Genomic DNA, 18,858 nt, shown 5'->3' on the forward strand with positions numbered 1-18,858 from the left:
GTTGGCAACATATATATCCTGGTTGTCATTGGTTCACCCATGTACTCATTTTTATTAACCAGGAGTGCATTGCTGCTGTTTAAAAAATGATACCAAGAGAAGAAAGTAATATTTGGAATATAATTAAAATGAGATTTTAGATAATTATGTTATACATAAATCATAAGAGAAGCGATATTTTTAGGTCCCTTTAAAGATGAATGCATTGATTAGTACATAGCTGGAAATAAAGAAACATTCACCATGACTATATTTGAGTAAAGTACACATTTATTTAGGGAAAATGTGGTAAATATGGGGATGAGGCGAGAGGAAGGGGAGTGGTATTCCATTTCTGAGAATCTGTAACTGACCATCTTCAATCTGTAAAACATTAAAAGAAACAAATGTGTATTATTAAAAAAACATAATAATAAATAACTAAAAGGTATCATTACAATACTACAAAAATACCTGAAAAGAAATCTTGAATAGTTGCAGTTCTCTCCAAATGGGCATTGAGTGGTTGGGGATGATTAATTACATCAGGCTCAAATATTTCACCTGGGGGCTGTGGTGGAAGTAAATCGTTCAACATCCTATGCTCCTGTGCCATGTTATGTAGACAGCAACATGCCACTATGGTTTTTATTGCTTTTTCTGGATTTTATTGGAGATTCCCCCCTGATCTGTCCAGGCAGCGAAAGCGCATTTTTAGAACACCTAACAGTCTTTCTATTATAGCACGTGTTCTGATATGTGCTTCATTATATCTGTATTAAAACAACAAGAAATATGATTATAATATATAATGTGAAGACAAATCAAATACTAATGAGCTAACTACATTCCTGGTTTGATCTTATACATCTTTAAACCTTTTTACATATATAAATATATTTATATTCAAGCAGAGAGATTTATAAATGCTTCACTGATAATAGATGATTTGGATTTTGACTGTCTCTTTAAAGGCCCTCAGTACAACATTGTTATGTCTGTGATAGAGTGATATATATATATATATATATATACACACACACACACAAGAGATAATCAAGCAACACATGTATGTGCACAAACACAGATTATAGTGAGCATTTTGCAAGGCACAATCAATATTTCTGATATACAAGAGCAGAAAATAAATATATTTGACCTTAATTCAGCAGGCCAAACAACCTGATTCTCTTTCAATGGTGTCCAAATACATTTTTTAAGAGGATATGCAGAATCAGCTGAAATATGAATGCATATACTGTATATATATATATATATATATATATATATATATATATATATATATATATATATATATATATATATAAATCCAAAAGGAAAAAAGTGAATGGCTCCAGCACTGTTTCTTTAAAAGTGAAAAAACCTTTATTAAGGTGACAAAATGGACAGCAACGTTTCGGGTAACGCAGACCCTTAATCATGCTGCGTTACCCGAAATGTTGCTGTCTGTTCATTTTGTCACCTTAATAAAGGTTTTTTAATTTTTAAAGAAACAGTGCTGGAGCCATTCACTTTTTTCCTTTTGGATTTACATATGAGAGGTGAGCAGGACCCTCTGGCTACCGTGCACTTTGCTAACTAACTCTGAACTGTTACTTGTGCTGGACCTATTGCACTCTTTATATATATATATATATAAATATATATATATACACACTGTATATAAAAATATAAATATGAAAGCGTCTTTCAAAAAAGCAATGTATGACATAAAATAATGTAATGCATATGTCTTACTATGACATAGTTAATATACAGTATCTCACAAAAGTGAGTACACCCCTCACATTTTTGTAAATATTCTATTATATCTTTTCATGTGACAACACTGAAGAAGTGACACTTTGCTACAATGTAAAATAGTTAGTGTACAGCCTGCATAACAGTGTAAACTTGCTGTCCCCTCAAAATAACTAATTACACAGCCATTAATGTCTAAACAGTTGGCAACAAAAGTGAGTACACCCCTAAGTGGAAATGACGACATCACAGAGCTGGTGGATGTTAGAGACCCTTGCGCGCCCCCACCTTCTGTTTGAGGATGCCCCACAGATGCTCAATAGGGTTTCAGTCTGGAGACATGCTTGGCCAGTCCATCACCTTTACCCTCAGCTTTTTTAGCAAGGCATTGGTCGTCTTGGAGGTGTGTTTGGGGTTTTTATCATTTTGGAATACTGCCCTGCGGCCCAGTCTCCGAAGGGAGGGGGATCATGCTCTGCTTCAGTATGTCACAGTACATGTTGGCATTCATGGTTCCCTCAATGAACTGTAGCTCCCCAGTGCCAGCAGCACTCATGCAGTCCCAGACTATGACACTCCCACCAACATGTTTGACTGTAGGCAAGACACACTTGTCTCCTCCTTTGTACTCCTCACCTGGTTGCAGCCACACATGCTTGACACAATCTGAACCAAATAAGTTTATCTTGGACTCATCGGACCACAGTCCTTAGTCTGCTTGTCTTCAGCAAACTTTACGGGCTTTCTTGTGCATCATCTTTAGAAGAGGCTTCCTTCTGAGATGACAGTCATGCAGGCCAATTTGAAGCAGTGTGCGGCGTATGATGTAAGCACTGACAGACTGAACCCCCACCCCTTCAACCTCTGCAGCAATGCTGGCAGCACTCATGCGTCTATTTCCCAAAAACAACTTCTGGATATGACGCTGAGCACGTGCACTCAACTTCTTTGGTCGACTATGGCGAGGCCTGTTCTGAGTGGAACCTGTCCTGTGAAACCGCTGTATGGTCTTGCCCACCATGCTGCAGCTCAGTTTCACATCTGAGACCTAACGAGTCACATGACACTGGGGAGGGAAAATGGCAAATTGGGTCCAATTTGGACATTTCCACTTAGGGGTGTACTCACTTTTGCCAACAGTTTAGACATTAATGGCTTGTGTGTTGAGTTATTTTGAGGGGACAGCAAATTTACACTTTTATACAGGCTGTACACTCACTACTTTACATTGCAGCAAAGTGTCATTTCTTCAGTGTTGTCACATGAAAGATATAATAAAATATTTACAAAAATGTGAGGGGTGTACTCACTTTTGTGAGATACTGTATATCTTTTGAAAATGATTAACATTTTATTTATTTAAACAATTACACCCCCTTAGACACATACATAAAGGATTATAAAGCAATGAACCAATAAAATGTCAAAACATTGAACACATGAAGGCATCATAATATTATTATTATTATCGTTTATTTGTATAGCGCCGCCAAATTCCGTAGCGCTGGGTACAATGATAGGGGTATACAATGATAAAGATTTGTGATACAATACAAAACATAACAAGACTAAACAAATCTAGCACAGGAGGAAGAGGGCCCTGCTCCGGAGAGCTCACAGTCTATAGGTTTAGGGTGCAGAGACATAAGGTTGGGGTAGCTTGTTACATTGGTTGTATTTGCAGCAGTGAGTCAGGCAGTTCATGTACATGTATTAGCTTGGTTCGGATGCGGGATGCAGGAGAGATGGTAAGCCTCTCTGAAGAGGTGGGTTTTCAGGGATCTTCTGAAGCTATACAGGTTGGAGACAGTCTGATGGAGCGGGGTAGAGAGTTCCAGAGGACAGGAGCAGCACGTGCGAAGTCTTGGAGGCGGGAGTGGGATGTAGAGATAACAGGAGTGTAGAGACGTAGGTCAGAGGTTGATCGAAGAGGACGGGATGGGGAGTATTTCACGATGAGAGAGGAACTATAGTTGGGAGTTAGACTGTTGAGTGCTTTGTAGGTTAGGGCTAATACTTTAAATTGTATTCTGGAGTGTATGGGGAGCCAGTGTAGAGACTGGCAGAGCGGAGCAGCTGATGTAGATCGTTGACTTAGGTGGATGAGTCTAGCAGAAGCATTCATAATAGATTGGAGGGAGGAGAGGCGGTGTTTTGGAAGGCCATTTAAGAGTAGATTGCAATAATCAGGATGAGGGAATGAATAAGTATTTTTGTAGTATTTTGAGTAAGGAAGGGACAAATTCTGGAAATGTTGCGTAGGTGTGAACGGCAGGATTTGGTAAGCGTTTGTATATGTGGGTTGAATGTGAGTTCTGAGTCTAGTGTGACCCCAAGGCAGTGGACCTGGGGAGAGGTGTTGAGAATAGAGTCTCCAACCATCAGAGAAATGTCAGGTGTCGGATGTCTCGAAGAGGGGGGAATAAGAAGCAGCTCAGTTTTGGACAGATTGAGTTGGAGGTAGTGTGAAGACATCCAAGAGAAAATTGCAGAGAGGCTGTCAGAAATCTGGTTGAGTAAAGAGGGAGAGATAGCAGGAGAGGAAAGATAGATTTGGGTATCATCAGCATATAGGTAGTACTGGAATCCAAAGGAGGCTATAAGTTTTCCAAGGCAGAATGTATAAAGAGAGAAAAGCAAGGGACCCAAGACAGAGCCTTGCGGTACTCCAACTGAGAGAGGCATAGGATCACATAATATATACATAAACACTTATCGAGGAGATGTCCTTCAGGCATTTGATTTGTCTCAAACAATCTCCACACACCAGAATTCCTGAGGATGTAGGCATCATGGCTACTTACTGGGAAACCTGCCACAACATTTAAGATACGCATGTTTGCATCGCATATAATCTGCACATTTAAGGAGTGGAAGTGTTTTCGATTCCTAAATATTATCTACCTCCGCACAGGGGGTCTTAGGCCAATAGGCCAATACAGTGGCGTTACTAGGGGGTGCGGACCGCACCAGGGTGACAGCCTTCAAGGGGTGACACCACCACCACATTAACATTAATCATGACACCGTTTTTTTCCCCTTATGTGCTGATGCCGGGGGGTGTTCAGCACAGAAGCAGTGTCGGTAGGGTTGCCCTTAGAATTCATGTGTTTTACAACCATAGGAGCTTATTACAGCAGGAGGGGTGTACCGGTGGATGGTCAGAAACTCCAGATCGTGCAGTGTGAAAATACAAAACAACTGTATCCCAAATGTACCCAGAGTGCCATAGCGTGAGGCGGATCAGACCAAAGGGTGAAGCATTAAAGTAGTAAGTTGCAGGCACTACTAGATAGTTGAAAATAAAAATACAAAATGTATTCATTTAAATTTAAAACATGGAGTGATCCCAGACGGAGGCCAACACAAAAGTAAGATCCTACACGTTTCACGCCCCCTAGTGGCGCTTAGTCTAAGCACCACTAGGGGGCATGAAACGCGTAGGACTTACTTTTGTGTTGGCCTCCATCTGGAATCACTCCATGTTTTAAATTTAAATGAATACATTTTGTATTTTTATTTTCAACTATCTAGTAGTGCCTGCAACTTACTACTTTGTTCCTTTTATTACCTTGTGGGATGTGCACGTGGATGAGCAGCGGTGGAGTGGACCTTACACCTGACCCTACGCAATGTGGATGACCAGGAGAGGTCTTTAATGCTACATGCCGGTGCACAGGTGAGTGCTGTGCTGGTGCACAAGTACATTACACGAGACTACACATAACTGGGGAGCAGTGGGCTGTATAGTAGGTAACCGGCTAATCTCCTCCAGACTGTAAATTATAAAAACTTGGAGACAAACCCCTTGCCCTTTCGGACAGTCCGGACACCCAGCTGGTGTGCTTTTGTGGTCAGGAGATGGAGGAGAGGCTGCAGCTGGTCTCCCAGTGAGTTATCCCTAATTTAATGTTAGTATGCACTATAAACAGGCACACAACACAAACATGAGGATTCTACTTAAACAAGTTGTTTCCCCCCCCTTTCAGTGGTTTGTCTTCTTCTCCGCCAACACACACACATATATATTTATATGTGTGTGTGTGTGTATATATATATATATATATATATATATATATATATATATACGTATATATATATATATATATATATATATATATATATATATATATATATATATATATATGCTGTGGGGGTGTGTGTGGGGGTGTATATATATATATATATATATATATATATATATAAAACACACAAAGAAAGTCCAGCACTCACTTACAAGCTCTCAGCTAAGATTTAAAAGCAAAAATGGAAAGGTTAGTTACCGCATTTGGCCAAATGGGACTAGCCCAGGTACCACATCAAGGTCCTTTCCAATACCTGGGACCCTAAAAAGGCCACACAATGCAAGCTCTCAAATCCAAACAAACTGAGAACAAGGGAAGGGTGCACAGGCTTATGTAATCACCCTAGACATATACAAAACACGGAAGGGGACTGCACTCTCATACTGGACCGGGTACACATCCCATGACCCTGCAACATGCTCAGCCCTGGGTGCTCACGGGCACTCACAGGAAGCTGTGCTGTCCCCAGAGTCACAGGCAGTTAACCCCAGACAGGTCTGGGTGCAAGAACCATAGGGAAAATTACAAAACAAATTAATACAACACACAGGGAAAGTCCAGCATTCACTTACAAGCTCTTAGCTAAGATTTAAAAGCAATAATGGAAAGGTTAGTTACCGCATTTCGCCAAATGGGACAAGCCCAGTTACCACATCAAGGTCCTTTCCAATACCTGGGACCCTAAAACAGCCACACAATGCAAGCTCTCAAATCCAAACAAACTGGGAACAAGGGAAGGGTGAACAGGCTTATGTAATCACCCTAGACGTATACAAAACACGGAAGGGGACTGCACTCTCATACCGGACTGGGTACAAATCACATGACCCTGCAACATGCTCAGCCCTGGGTGCTCACGGGCACTCACAGGAAGCTGTGCTGTCCCCAGAGTCACAGGCAGTTAACCCCAGACAGGTCTGGGTGCAAGAACCATAGGGAAAATTACAAAACAAATTAATACAACACACAGGGAAAGTCCAGCACTCACTTACAAGCTCTTAGCTAAGATTTAAAAGCAATAATGGAAAGGTTAGTTATCGCATTTCGCCAAATGGGACAAGCCCAGGTACCACATCAAGGTCCTTTCCAATACCTGGGACCCTAAAACAGCCACACAATGCAAGCTCTCAAATCCAAACAAACTGGGAACAAGGGAAGGGTGCACAGGCTTATGTAATCACCCTAGACGTATACAAAACACGGAAGGGGACTGCACTCTCATACCGGACCGGGTACACATCCCATGACCCTGCAACATGCTCAGCCCTGGGTGCTCATGGGCACTCACAGGAAGCTTTGCTGTCCCCAGAGTCACAGGCAGTTAACCCCAGACAGGTCTGGGTGCAAGAACCATAGGGAAAATTACAAAACAAATTAATACAACACACAGAGAAAGTCCAGCACTCACTTACAAGCTCTCAGCTAAGATTTAAAAGCAAAAATGGAAAGGTTAGTTACCGCATTTGGTTCTCCTATCTAGCCATGGCCGAGTTTTCTTATAACAACTCGATCTCCAGCTCCAGTAAAATGACTCAGTTTTACGCCACATACGGGTATCATCCCAAAACCTTGACTTTATCTAATACTGACAAGAAATCTCCTCCTGCAACTGACTACTCTACCACTTTGAAGGAAGGTATAGATCTCCTAAAAATTAATTTGACTGAAGCTAAATTAAATCAAAAACAGTATTATGACTTAAGACATAGACCTAGTCCAGACTATAAGATAGGTGATCTAGTATGACTCAGCACAAAGCATCTAAGACTTAAAGTTCCTTCCAGGAAACTAGGGAATCAATTTGTTGGTTCATTCCCAATAACAAGAATTATCAATACTTGTATGGTTGTCTTGGATCTTCCACATTCTTATAAGGTACACCCTTCATTTCACGTCTCTCTCTTGAAGCCATATATCCCAAATCAACATCCAAATCGTGCTAGAGTGCCCCAACTGCCACTAAGTTTTGACGATCATGAAGAATTTGAAGTTTAGTCAATTCTTGACTCAAAATTAGAGTACCTTGTAAGTTGGAAGGGATATGGTCCTGAGGAAGATTCTTGGGTATTACATACAGATGTCAATGCCCCAAACTTACTTAGGACATTTCATCTCCGGTATCCCCAGAAACCACAGCTCAAATACTTGGAGAGGATTCCTTGAGAAGGGGGATCTGTAATTTTTCTTTAAATACAGCACCTCCTACCCCTTGTCTAAACTATTTAAGGTTACTTCCTGCCATTTAACTTTGCTTGAATATTTTGTTTGTAAGTTCAAATCGTTTGGAACATAGCCTATCTGAATCTAAATGCTCATCAAGCTTCCTGTTTTCAGCTTTGATTCAGCCGTTATACAAACCTCTACTCTGCCAAGCCTTGTTGCTCCTTATCCAGATTCCCCTGCATACTAGCCTCTCTTCGGATCTCATCCTGCTGAGTGACCTCACGCTGGACTCCCTCCTCGTCGGCTTCCATTACCTGATCCAACATCACCGTTCACCTTCACTATCCAGCGCTGCTGGCATCAGACAGCTTTTCTTCAAATTTAAGCACAGCTTCATCCAGGCTATCGCTTCTACTAAGCACTACTACTACCTGTGATAAAACGGAACTGCTCTAAAAATGCTATCTTTCAGTTGATATCAAAACCGCAAGAATATCTGCATGCTAGTAGAACTACACTGATTTAAAGTGAAAATAAAGTTATGTGGTCCGCTCTCCTCAGTTACATAGTTCATTTAAAATAAATAGGAGTTTTAGTCATGAGTTTGTACAAATTTGCATGTAAATGCCATTTTTGACGCAAATAAACTCAATATTTTACAACTTACAATTCAACCCATTTTTTTCCTCTCGTTTTACTTCCTGATCACGTTTATCGATTGACCAATTGACTTTCTGGCCGTTAGGCGGTCGTGAGCCGAAGTCATCCACCTTGTCAGTATATGGCCGGGTTATAACACAATATATTTAATAATTATCCTTTAAAATAAACCCCCAATAAAATGCATATACTAAGACAATAAAATTAATATAAATTCCTGAATTCTTTTTATTAGTTGATATTTATAGACACACTGAAATATATTTGTAAGAACCAGAATATGAGTCAAACTATATAGTGTTTAAACTGTTGCAATACTCTTTACAAGGCAAACCAAATTGTAACTTTTTAACTAGCCTTATTCACAATAGAATTTCATTCAATTAACACAATGAGATTCCAATATATTTAGCTGCTAACATTCAAGCAATATAATCAGCTATTTAGCCATAATTTATCCTATATAATTCCAATTTAAAACATCAGAAATTGTATATACTATTTGTGTAAACAACCAATTCCTATGCTAATTTATCTAAGCTGAAATAAATTCTTAGTCACTTATAATTAAAATTAATTCTAAGATATATATATCTATATTTTGCAAAGATAAATTACTTAGCATACAAAAGACAAACTTAACACTATACAGGACTATGAATGTAAGCTCAAATACAAACTGCTCTCTTTAATCTATTACTTACAGCAGCAATGAATGTTTCTTTTAAATGTTTACCTATGTTTAAAATATTAAAAATTAGAACAACCATACATCACCAAAAATGACCAAATCGATAATTCAGCTCCCAAATTTGTTCCACCTCATATGAAAATAAGTGTAATTGCAATTGATAAGAGAAAGCATGGCCCACTTTGCTTATAGTTTGACTGTGTCCCACGCAACAGTTTTCAGTCAGTTTAGCAAAATCATCAGCAGCCTCCTTTCTCATCCTGCATTCCAGCTTATATTGTCTAATCATAGGTGAGAAAAATGGGAGGCCCTTTGAAAACCTTGTCCCTTCTTATTGGTTCATTTTGGGAAATGTATCTTTTAACAGTCAAATCTATTGGCTGTAATACTGGACTTTGGCCATCGGGGGGCAGCATGACAAACAAACAGCAATACAGACCTAACATTTATTTTATACTGCTAATATCTCCCTATATAATGATTATTTTAAACATACTATAATTTATTGCATTTATCACTTACAATATTAATTATAGATTGGGTAGTATCATATCATTTTTCTGATTATCCCAATACCAAACACATTATGTTTTTAACATTATATTATATCAAAGTAATTTATATTGCTACCTGATTAGCTTAAAATCCATTTATAATAGCCTTCAGTATCCTGGCATTGCATTGCATCTCAACAGGAACACAATGCACTTCATATCTCCAATGCATACTTAAATGCATGGCCATACCAGCTGCAGACCTAAAATAAAATAATAGTGTTATTTATATTTTTCATTTAACAGACATTCATATTTAATATTATACGAACAGACAATTTCATATCCATTAATGTCCTATCATTTTCCATTAGCTTCCTGGAACACAGAGAAATAATGTTTATCTTTAATTCAATGGTTCAGTATTTGTATACATATATCAATGTATTTATTTTTCAACACAGCGAATATTTATTTAATATATTATGTCCCAGCTCAATACATATATACATATATGTGTTATTTGAATTATTTCAAACACGCATAATTCCTCTTGCAAGATTTATTTATTTTTATTTATGCCATACAGGGACTTTAAATGCCAATTAGTCTGGGGTCTCCACATGGGAAACTCCAAAGGGTATCATTTAACTTGTGGTTGTTAAAAATTACAGTTCTTGAAAATGTTTGTGTTTTCAAACCTTCTCCCAGACGGATCGGCTCCTCACCTTGGCAGGAAACCCATATATGGGCATGTATTTTTGAGGCTCCATCATGCTAATTTCCACTTCCTTGAAATTGTGAGCATCTCATTAGGCCTTAAATTAAAAGTTTTAGACATTTACGTCTCTATTCACTGTATGGGGTAAGGGATGTTTTGAAGTGACTATCTTGCTCTCAGATGTTCTGTTAATCAAGAAAGGAAAACTTCATGTTTGATCCCAGATTTATGATATACAAAATAAACATGGCCATTTATTTTGAAACAATTTGTCTTTCTTTGAAATGACAGTCTGAGATTAACTAGGCCAACTGTCTTCTGATGAGTGAGGAGGGGGTTTGATTTACATACAGTGACCTTTTGGAGTTTTACAAATAAAGTTACTTATTTTATGTACACAGCCACATCACCATTAAATAATAATAAGTATACCTGTGTATATCATCTAATAATATTTTAAAAACCTTGACAGCCTATGTGTTCAATTGCACATGCGGCAAATCTTTTTTGTGCTCATTGTGTAGGACGCGCGTTCACGATTTGCGCATGCGCACACCTTTTGTTTTATAACAGCCGAGGACGCATTCACGCATGCGCGTTGTAAACAGGCTCATCACAGAATCGCATGCTCATTGACGGGAAGATCTACGATTCGCACATGCGCAATGCGTTCTTTGCTTGTGAACGCACATTTGACATACGTATAGAGCGGGTAGGACCGCTCTATACGTCAAAACACAGAAACATAGGAAGTCTAAGATGGGCGGAGCATGACGGATAATGGTAGTAGAAATAAAATTAAAATTTAAAATTCACAGAGTTTAAAAAAATATATATAGCGATCTTACTATTTGGAATGTATACAATACTTGGATGTGTTGTAAAGGGCTAAAATTTACTTTCACTTTAACAAGTTTGCCTGTCTCTTATTGCTTACTAATTGATCTTACTTACCCTGCTAACAAGATACTATTCAGCTAAAGTTTGCTTTAACATTTATTCAGCTTTTTGCCTCATGTTGATCAATTACTTTATTTTCAAACATATCATCTGAGCGTTCTCCTTACACAGACTGTTGTTTTATATTGCTACCATACCTTTGCTTGCTCATTCCAGGACTTACTAGCAAAACTAAGCCAAATACAGCTTGCTCAAAACATTCTCCTGTATTATCTGAGATTTATCATAAAAAATGATTTCTATCATAAACTTAAATCTGTCATACGCTTTGGGTCTAAGCTATTGTGTATGAAAAATATAACCTTGAAGTAACTGCTAATTTATGTGATTAAACATTTTATTTGGTAGCAATATTTGGGTTTATCTCATTTAGCTACAAACTCATTTATTTTGTTTTGATGAAAACATAAGAGCTAAAATTGAAAACCTTACAATACTGTTCATGTAAAATACATATCTATAGGAATAAATATATATATAGGGATATGCAGCTATGTACAGAAATATGTATTTACAATAAAAAGAACATTGGCATGTTGAATATGTACAGTAAATATACAGTAAAACACAAATAAATACATCTGTACACACACACACATATATACAGGCAGTCCTCGGGTTACAGACATCCGACTTAAGTACAACTCGTACTTACATACAGAGAAAATAGAGCTTTATCGACAATCCTTCTTTCCAGGATAATCCAAAATACTGAAAATCCAATTGTCACAAGGACAGAAAGTGATGTGAAATTTTCTGAACAGGGGCACAGATAGCAAAACAAACTTTATCCTATGCTATCCAAAACAAAAAAAAATGTTTGGCTAGAGTTTCACCTAAAAAAAGTGCCTGTTCCAACTTACATACAAATTCAACTTAAGAACAAACCTAAAGTCCCTATCTTGTACGTAACCCGGGGACTGCCTGTATATATATATATATATATATATATATATATATATATATATACACACACACACACACACACACACACACACAGACACAGTACTGTGCAAAAGTCTTAGGCCACCACCAGGTTTATTGATTTAGTAAAGTTTTAATGACCATCCATATTTATTGTTTAGTCTCTTTATTAAGATACAAACAGAAAATATAGAAAATATGTACACAAAATATAAAAAACAGAATTTTTCAGAAATTCAGTATTTAGTGTGACCTCCCTTAGCACGAAACACATCTTGAACTCTTTTGGGGAGACTGTCCTGACGTTTTCTGAGAGTTTCACTGCATTTAGCATGCTGAAAAATAAAATAATTCCCAATCAGGTGCTTTCCAGAAGGAATGGCATGATGAATTAAAACCTGTCTGTGCTTTTCAGCATTCATGATTCCATCAATTCGGAAAATATCACCAACACCACTGGCAGAAATGCTGCCCCAAACCAGGGCAGACCCTCCACCATGTTTCACTGAAGGCCGCAAGCACTCATTCTTCCATCTCTCTCCAACACTTCTGTCATGAGATGCAGGACACAGCAAAGAGGGTACAACACTATTTTATTGCAGAGCATGGAAATATACATCTGGTACCATTGATCTCACTTAGTAACTGCGACATACACAAACGGACCTAAGCCCTGCCCCATCCAGTGTCGTCACTTCCCACTCTCATCACATATTCCCCCTTTTCAAAGGACAAAGCATACATTTTTTTTTTCATTTGAATACAACAAATAACAAGGTATAAAAGAAGTATACAACAACAGTTTTGTATAGTATATAACAAATAACAGGTTAAAGAGAATATCTGTATAAACAACATGAATTACATCCTGACTTGAACATCGGGGTAGACTACCTTAGTCCACAGTGATCATGGGATTATTCTGCCCATACTTCCGGTCACTGTTCTAACTAGTGCTAATCCCGATATCGGGCCGGAAGTCTCACCACTCTTCCGCTTGATGTAATTCTACATGAACTGTCCTCTGATGCAGAAGAAGGTGATTGAGAGTCTGCTGCAGGCAAAGACGTATCCCCGCTGTGATCTTGCTGAGGGGAAGGCATCCCTCTCAAAACAGGGGATCCCACCGGCGGTGGTACAGAGGCATCCAACTCCAAACTGAAAAAAGGATTTTGTTGAAATGTATCAACTCTGCATCAGATTCAAAGCCTCCCTTACTGGTGGAATCTCTCACAAATAATTCCACAGTATACAATATGTAGATGTGGGTTTGTAAGGGGTGCCTAAGGCAATCTGATTCCGGATAATTAATTATATTAATGGATAGGATTTAAAATTAATAAATCCCCTATTATTAACTTAATATAGTGGAAGTGTAATATTTCAATTATAAAAAAAGAAATTTAGGAATTTAATAAGAAAAATTAAAATGAAAAATTAATAAGAAAAATTACTCTATAAGTGTGATATAATAATATAATAAAAAATATATATAATAAAACTCTAGTGGGCACTAATTAGTGAGAATACCTCCCAAAACTTTATATCTCCATTTACTTAAAATACTAGTGATACCAACATTTTTAAGTGAATCCAAAAAATGATAATAAATAATAAAAAAATATATATATATATAAATTATATGTGGATAAGTGAAGAAAAAAAAAAAGCCAATCATATATATATATGAAAAAAGACTGATCCAAAATGATCAGTATGGTGTACAATTCTTTGAATCAAATCCTATCTAATCCGATGTCAGGCTAGACAAATATTATAAATATTGAGCTGATAATCAATAGTTTAGCCAATGAATGTACGGATAAAAGGAATACAAGTACTTATGATAGCAGGTAAAGAAATTTAATAATACTAAATTCGATACAATGATAAAAAACACAATCTTTAAAAAGAATGACACCGGTGTCGACAATTAAAAAATTCTAAACATTCATTATAAACAGTTCATTCTATAACAATTCATTCTATATACCAATCATACAAAGTGGAAATAAAAAATAATAAAAATAAGCACTCTAAATGTTAACAACGGATATTATCTGTACTACGTTTAATATATCAGTCTCTGACCAAAAGTTCAACAATCCGATGGAATGCTGACGTTTAAGCAGCCCCGACTTCGATATATAAGAGTAATGTTGAGTCTATTGCCCAAATGAGTTCAATAGTAAGGACATTAGTTAGTTCTCAATATGAAGAAGCAATTATGTTGGTAATCATAAATGTTATAATGTAGCCGATGTTTAGGCAATTGTGTTCATTTCACCTTAAATGTATCCTTCGGCAATATGTGTTGGTATTCCGTCCTCTCTTGCTGCGGCGTCTTTTAGCCGTTACTTTGTTTCAAACTAGATGTTTAGATCACATGGGTCCCAGTGACCAATCAACGATGTCCAGAATGTCCGTAGCTGTTTTTACACAAAAATAATAGATGTTTGATGTGCTTTTAAAGGGACATTAAACAATAAATAAATGCTAGATGGAATGATTAATTTTAAGAAAAGATTACTCTGAGAAAAACATGTAGAGATATTTTTTAAAGTTTCATGAGTAGTTGAAATATTTAAAAATGAAGTGTAACGTTTTAATGTCTATAAAACAGGAGTTGCCATGTTATAACTTAGGTTTCTTTCTCTATCTGGCCAATTAGGGACAGTTATAAATAGGTCACTAGAGTGTGCTGCCAATGGCTGTGTGGAATATAACCGTGTTCTGCACTTCTATTTATAACAGGAACTGAAAAGCTCACAATTTCAGAATGGAATTAAAGGGCCAGTAAATACAGCAGATTTGAATGATCAACAAATGCATGATAAAAAGACAATGCAATAGCACTTAGTCTGAAGTTCAAATGAGTAGTAGATTTTTTTTCCCTGACACATTTAAAAGTCATGTCTATTTCCACTTCTCCTGTATTATGTGACAGCCATCAGCCAATCACAAATGCATATACGTATATTCTAAAATTCTTGCACATGCTCAGCAGGAGCTGGTGACTCAAAAAGTGTAAATATAAAGAGACTGTGCACATTTTGTTAATGGAAGTAAATTGGTAAATTGTTTAAAATTGCTGCTCTATCTGAGTCATGAATGTTTAATTTTGACTTGAGTGTCCCTTTAAAGGAAAGGGGGCAAAATAAATAATAAAAGTCTATTGCAGAGTGTTTTTATATATATATATATATATATATATATATATATATATATATATATATATATATATATATATATATATATATATATACATAAACAGTTTATCATTATTATATTACCATCTCAAAGTGTTTAATGTCCCTTTAATGTGGTCTGGGGTCGTTATTGGTATATAAATGGCATAAAAAAATAATTTACCAAAAGTAACAAACCTTTGATTAAAAAAAAATACAAACTTTAAAAAAAATGCACTTTTTTTTTTGTTTTCACCATATGCCTTTAATCCTCGCTGGTGATACAATGTCAACACTCGTTCAACCACAGTTAATGGATGTGACCCCTCCCGGACACACAAAGGCTACCTGATTTGGGCGAGCCCCTTTAATTATAAGTAACTGGGCGGAGCCATGGTTATTTGGCATCCTATACAGGATGTGCGTGATTGGACGGCTTTGTGGGGCTATTGGAACTACGGTAAAGGGGCGTGGTACAATGTCGTCTGGGAGCTGATAGGACAGTTAATTTGCAATGAGGCGTGGTATCATTTTGATTGACACATCTTGTGTAATTCACACATGCGCAGTATTCGAATTGTACCCGGGAGACGGTGCTGGCTGTGACTACTGTACCGATTTGCAGAGCTGGAGCTCGGGGAGAGGGTGGGACTTCCTTTCTTGTGTGTACATGCGAAGTTATAGGCCGCAGCCCCGGTATACTTGTGTGTAGAAACCAGGCCGCAGCCAGGGATATCGCGTACTCCATATCCAGGGCCTGAGGCCTCTTTCCTGGCGTCTTCTTTGTGAGTATGAATTCTTACCTGGTGCAGCTCACTGAGCACCCGGAAACACAACTGACTTATATTACTTAAACACTATTAAAGATTTGTCTCTATGGTTAAAACAGTTATGGTTCATTAATTTTAGTTCATAATTGAGTACATAAATTATATTGATCACATATTGTATATGCTTTATAGTCCTGTCAGACAAGGAAAGGGTTAAACTGTATACATTTTATAGTATTGATAAGGTTTGGATGATCTTGCAACTTCTAAACTTACAAGTGAAAACAACTCCACTTTATTTTGATGTTACAGTAACTTTCAATGTTATATTGTTAGTGGGTTTTTTTTATAGTTAATCTTTACCTATTTAAAATTATATTGGAAAAGATTGAACAGAGTATTCTATGTACCATGGGTATATTCCACCCAAAATAAATCCACTGTGGACAGAACTTATTTATATGGATGGTAGTAATCAAAGTAATCTTTTACTACAGGAAGAGTTCTTGTTGTTGCCTTGAATTAAAGGATGATGCCCCTAAATGCTTAGCTTCAAAATGTTTAGCTGAAAATGATACAGGGTTGTTTGTGAGCAGTTTTTTCATAAGTATTTGCTGTATATTTTGTTTAAATCTTGTCTAACAAACACAATAGAAAGTTGAGCTGTAATCCTTTCACCTCACATTATATATATATATATATATATATATATATATATATATATATATATAATCTCATTTCCTAATTAAAAAAAATAAATTATATATCAACCTTTTTCCAGTCATGTGACTGCTATTGAAAAACATTGAGAAGCAGTGCATTTATTAAAATAGCCAGTAGGTGGAGCTGTCCGCTTGTGTTGCAGCAAAGCCAAGCAAGCTGAAATTAATCAATTTAACCAGACCTGAGCTATCGAGCAGATTTCAAAGGAACAAGATCTTCCTGTCTATAAATCAGTCCAGATTGGAATGCATAGAAAGAACTGTTTGCAGAAAAATGCAAGTAAAGTCTGTGTTGTGATTATTTTATTAGGTTTATAATGCTGTTTAGCATTTAAAGTCTTCATTTCAAAGCTTTAAAAATAAGTTCTATGTGTTACTTATGACAATTTTGAGAGGGGCCTGGAACCTATCTCCCTCGCTTCCCATTGACTTGCATTATAAACTGGGTTTCAATTTACAACGGTTTCGATTTACAGCCATTCCTTCTGGAACCTAACCCCGGCGTAAACTGAGGGCTACCTGTGTATGTATGTATATATATATATATATATATAGTCTAAGTGTGTACAATTTGTTAGATAAGTGTTCTGGATCTTTGGGAATTGTTGTGACTCTACCACTCCCTCCAATTATTTACTAATATCTATGTCAAATTCCTAAGTGTTTACTATATATATTTTTGTTCATCGTTTGTTATATCACCTTGGCTAAATAGTGGTCAAAATGTTGTCTGACATAATCAAGATCAGAAGTGTGAGGGAACCCTTTATTATGAAGGGAGAATGCACGTACATATTTGTTCAACTCCTGTAGAATGCAAAAAATATTATTTACTCTCTTGATTAGAGAAGTAATTCTAGCTAAAATAGTATACTACACACTTTATTTCTGTTTTTATCCTGGTGTTCTAATAATGCCTTACACCCCTTTGTTATGTTCCCAAGTACACAGAGCAACATTCCCTGCCGCCCACTCCCCAGCTTGGGACCTTTAGTTATTCTCCCCCCCTACCATGATCTATAAAACTGACAAAAACAGGGATTTGATGATTGTTATTACACGTGTGTCTGTTTGCATTTTTTTTGTGTGTGTGTTTTTTTTAAATATAGTGAAAGCTTAAAGGACATGAGAAAAAAAAAACATGAAATGTTAACTACCATAGATCAACAATTTCATGACTGGAGCTGTATATAATGTGCTTTTATACAATGCACCACAGGCCTCTCCATCCCTACTAGGTACAATAAACTGGGCCATCTGCTTGTGTTTTGCTCTTTATGCAAATAGTCTGCTAATCCGCGTCCCTGCCAGGGAGTGACAAGATATGCAGGCAGCAGCCTTTTTAGCCTATTATTGGAGGAGCCTGGCAGACAACCTCTCCCCTCCCTTACTCTTCTGTAGCCGAGAGGAAATTTTATCCTTTTATGTTCATGTAGATGCTCCATCCATATGGCTGGCTGTGTACAGCGAGAGGATGATGGAGTTGTTGAAGAACAAATGATTTAATGCATCATAAGGTATTTAATAAGCAAACTAGAATATTTTTAATAGAATTAGATATGCTTATCATGTGTACTGATCTGATACATCATTCTGTCTTTGTATTTTTTACAGCTAGTTTGTTGTATGCCTTTAATTTATGGCACACCATAGCTTCGTTTAAGCTTCGTTTAAGATGTAAATGATAATATTGCCTATAGAGATTTTTTTTTTTTTTCCCCTCCTTAACTTTTCCTTTTT

General features: G+C 36.9%; 1 protein-coding gene and 2 long non-coding RNA genes across 5 annotated transcripts in view; 1 reads left to right on the forward strand and 2 right to left on the reverse strand.

Annotated features, from left to right (window-relative positions):
• Positions 1-248: 248 nt before the first annotated feature.
• Positions 249-541, reverse strand: LOC128642150 (uncharacterized). Its single transcript, XR_008399628.1, has 2 exons — positions 454-541; positions 249-363 (listed from the first exon to the last, which is right to left on the reverse strand). It is a non-coding gene; the product is annotated as an uncharacterized LOC128642150 (long non-coding RNA).
• Positions 542-13,479: 12,938 nt separating this feature from the next.
• On the reverse strand, positions 13,480-16,070 carry LOC128642258 (uncharacterized). Its single transcript, XR_008399638.1, has 3 exons — positions 15,825-16,070; positions 14,726-14,867; positions 13,480-13,596 (listed from the first exon to the last, which is right to left on the reverse strand). It is a non-coding gene; the product is annotated as an uncharacterized LOC128642258 (long non-coding RNA).
• A 128-nt stretch (positions 16,071-16,198) lies between these two features.
• Positions 16,199-18,858, forward strand: part of RAB40C (RAB40C, member RAS oncogene family) — a 76,091-nt gene continuing 73,431 nt past the window's right edge. For 2 of the 3 annotated variants that reach the window (XM_053694874.1, XM_053694876.1), the window contains exon 1: positions 16,199-16,411. The gene's annotated coding sequence lies outside the window, so the exon portion shown is untranslated. Of the gene's footprint in view, positions 16,412-18,549; positions 18,636-18,858 lie in introns of those variants that run through there. The other variant, XM_053694875.1, reaches the window with a different exon arrangement.

The sequence above is a fragment of the Bombina bombina genome, chromosome 11 (genome assembly GCF_027579735.1).
Source record: "Bombina bombina isolate aBomBom1 chromosome 11, aBomBom1.pri, whole genome shotgun sequence".
Lineage (NCBI taxonomy): Eukaryota > Metazoa > Chordata > Amphibia > Anura > Bombinatoridae > Bombina > Bombina bombina.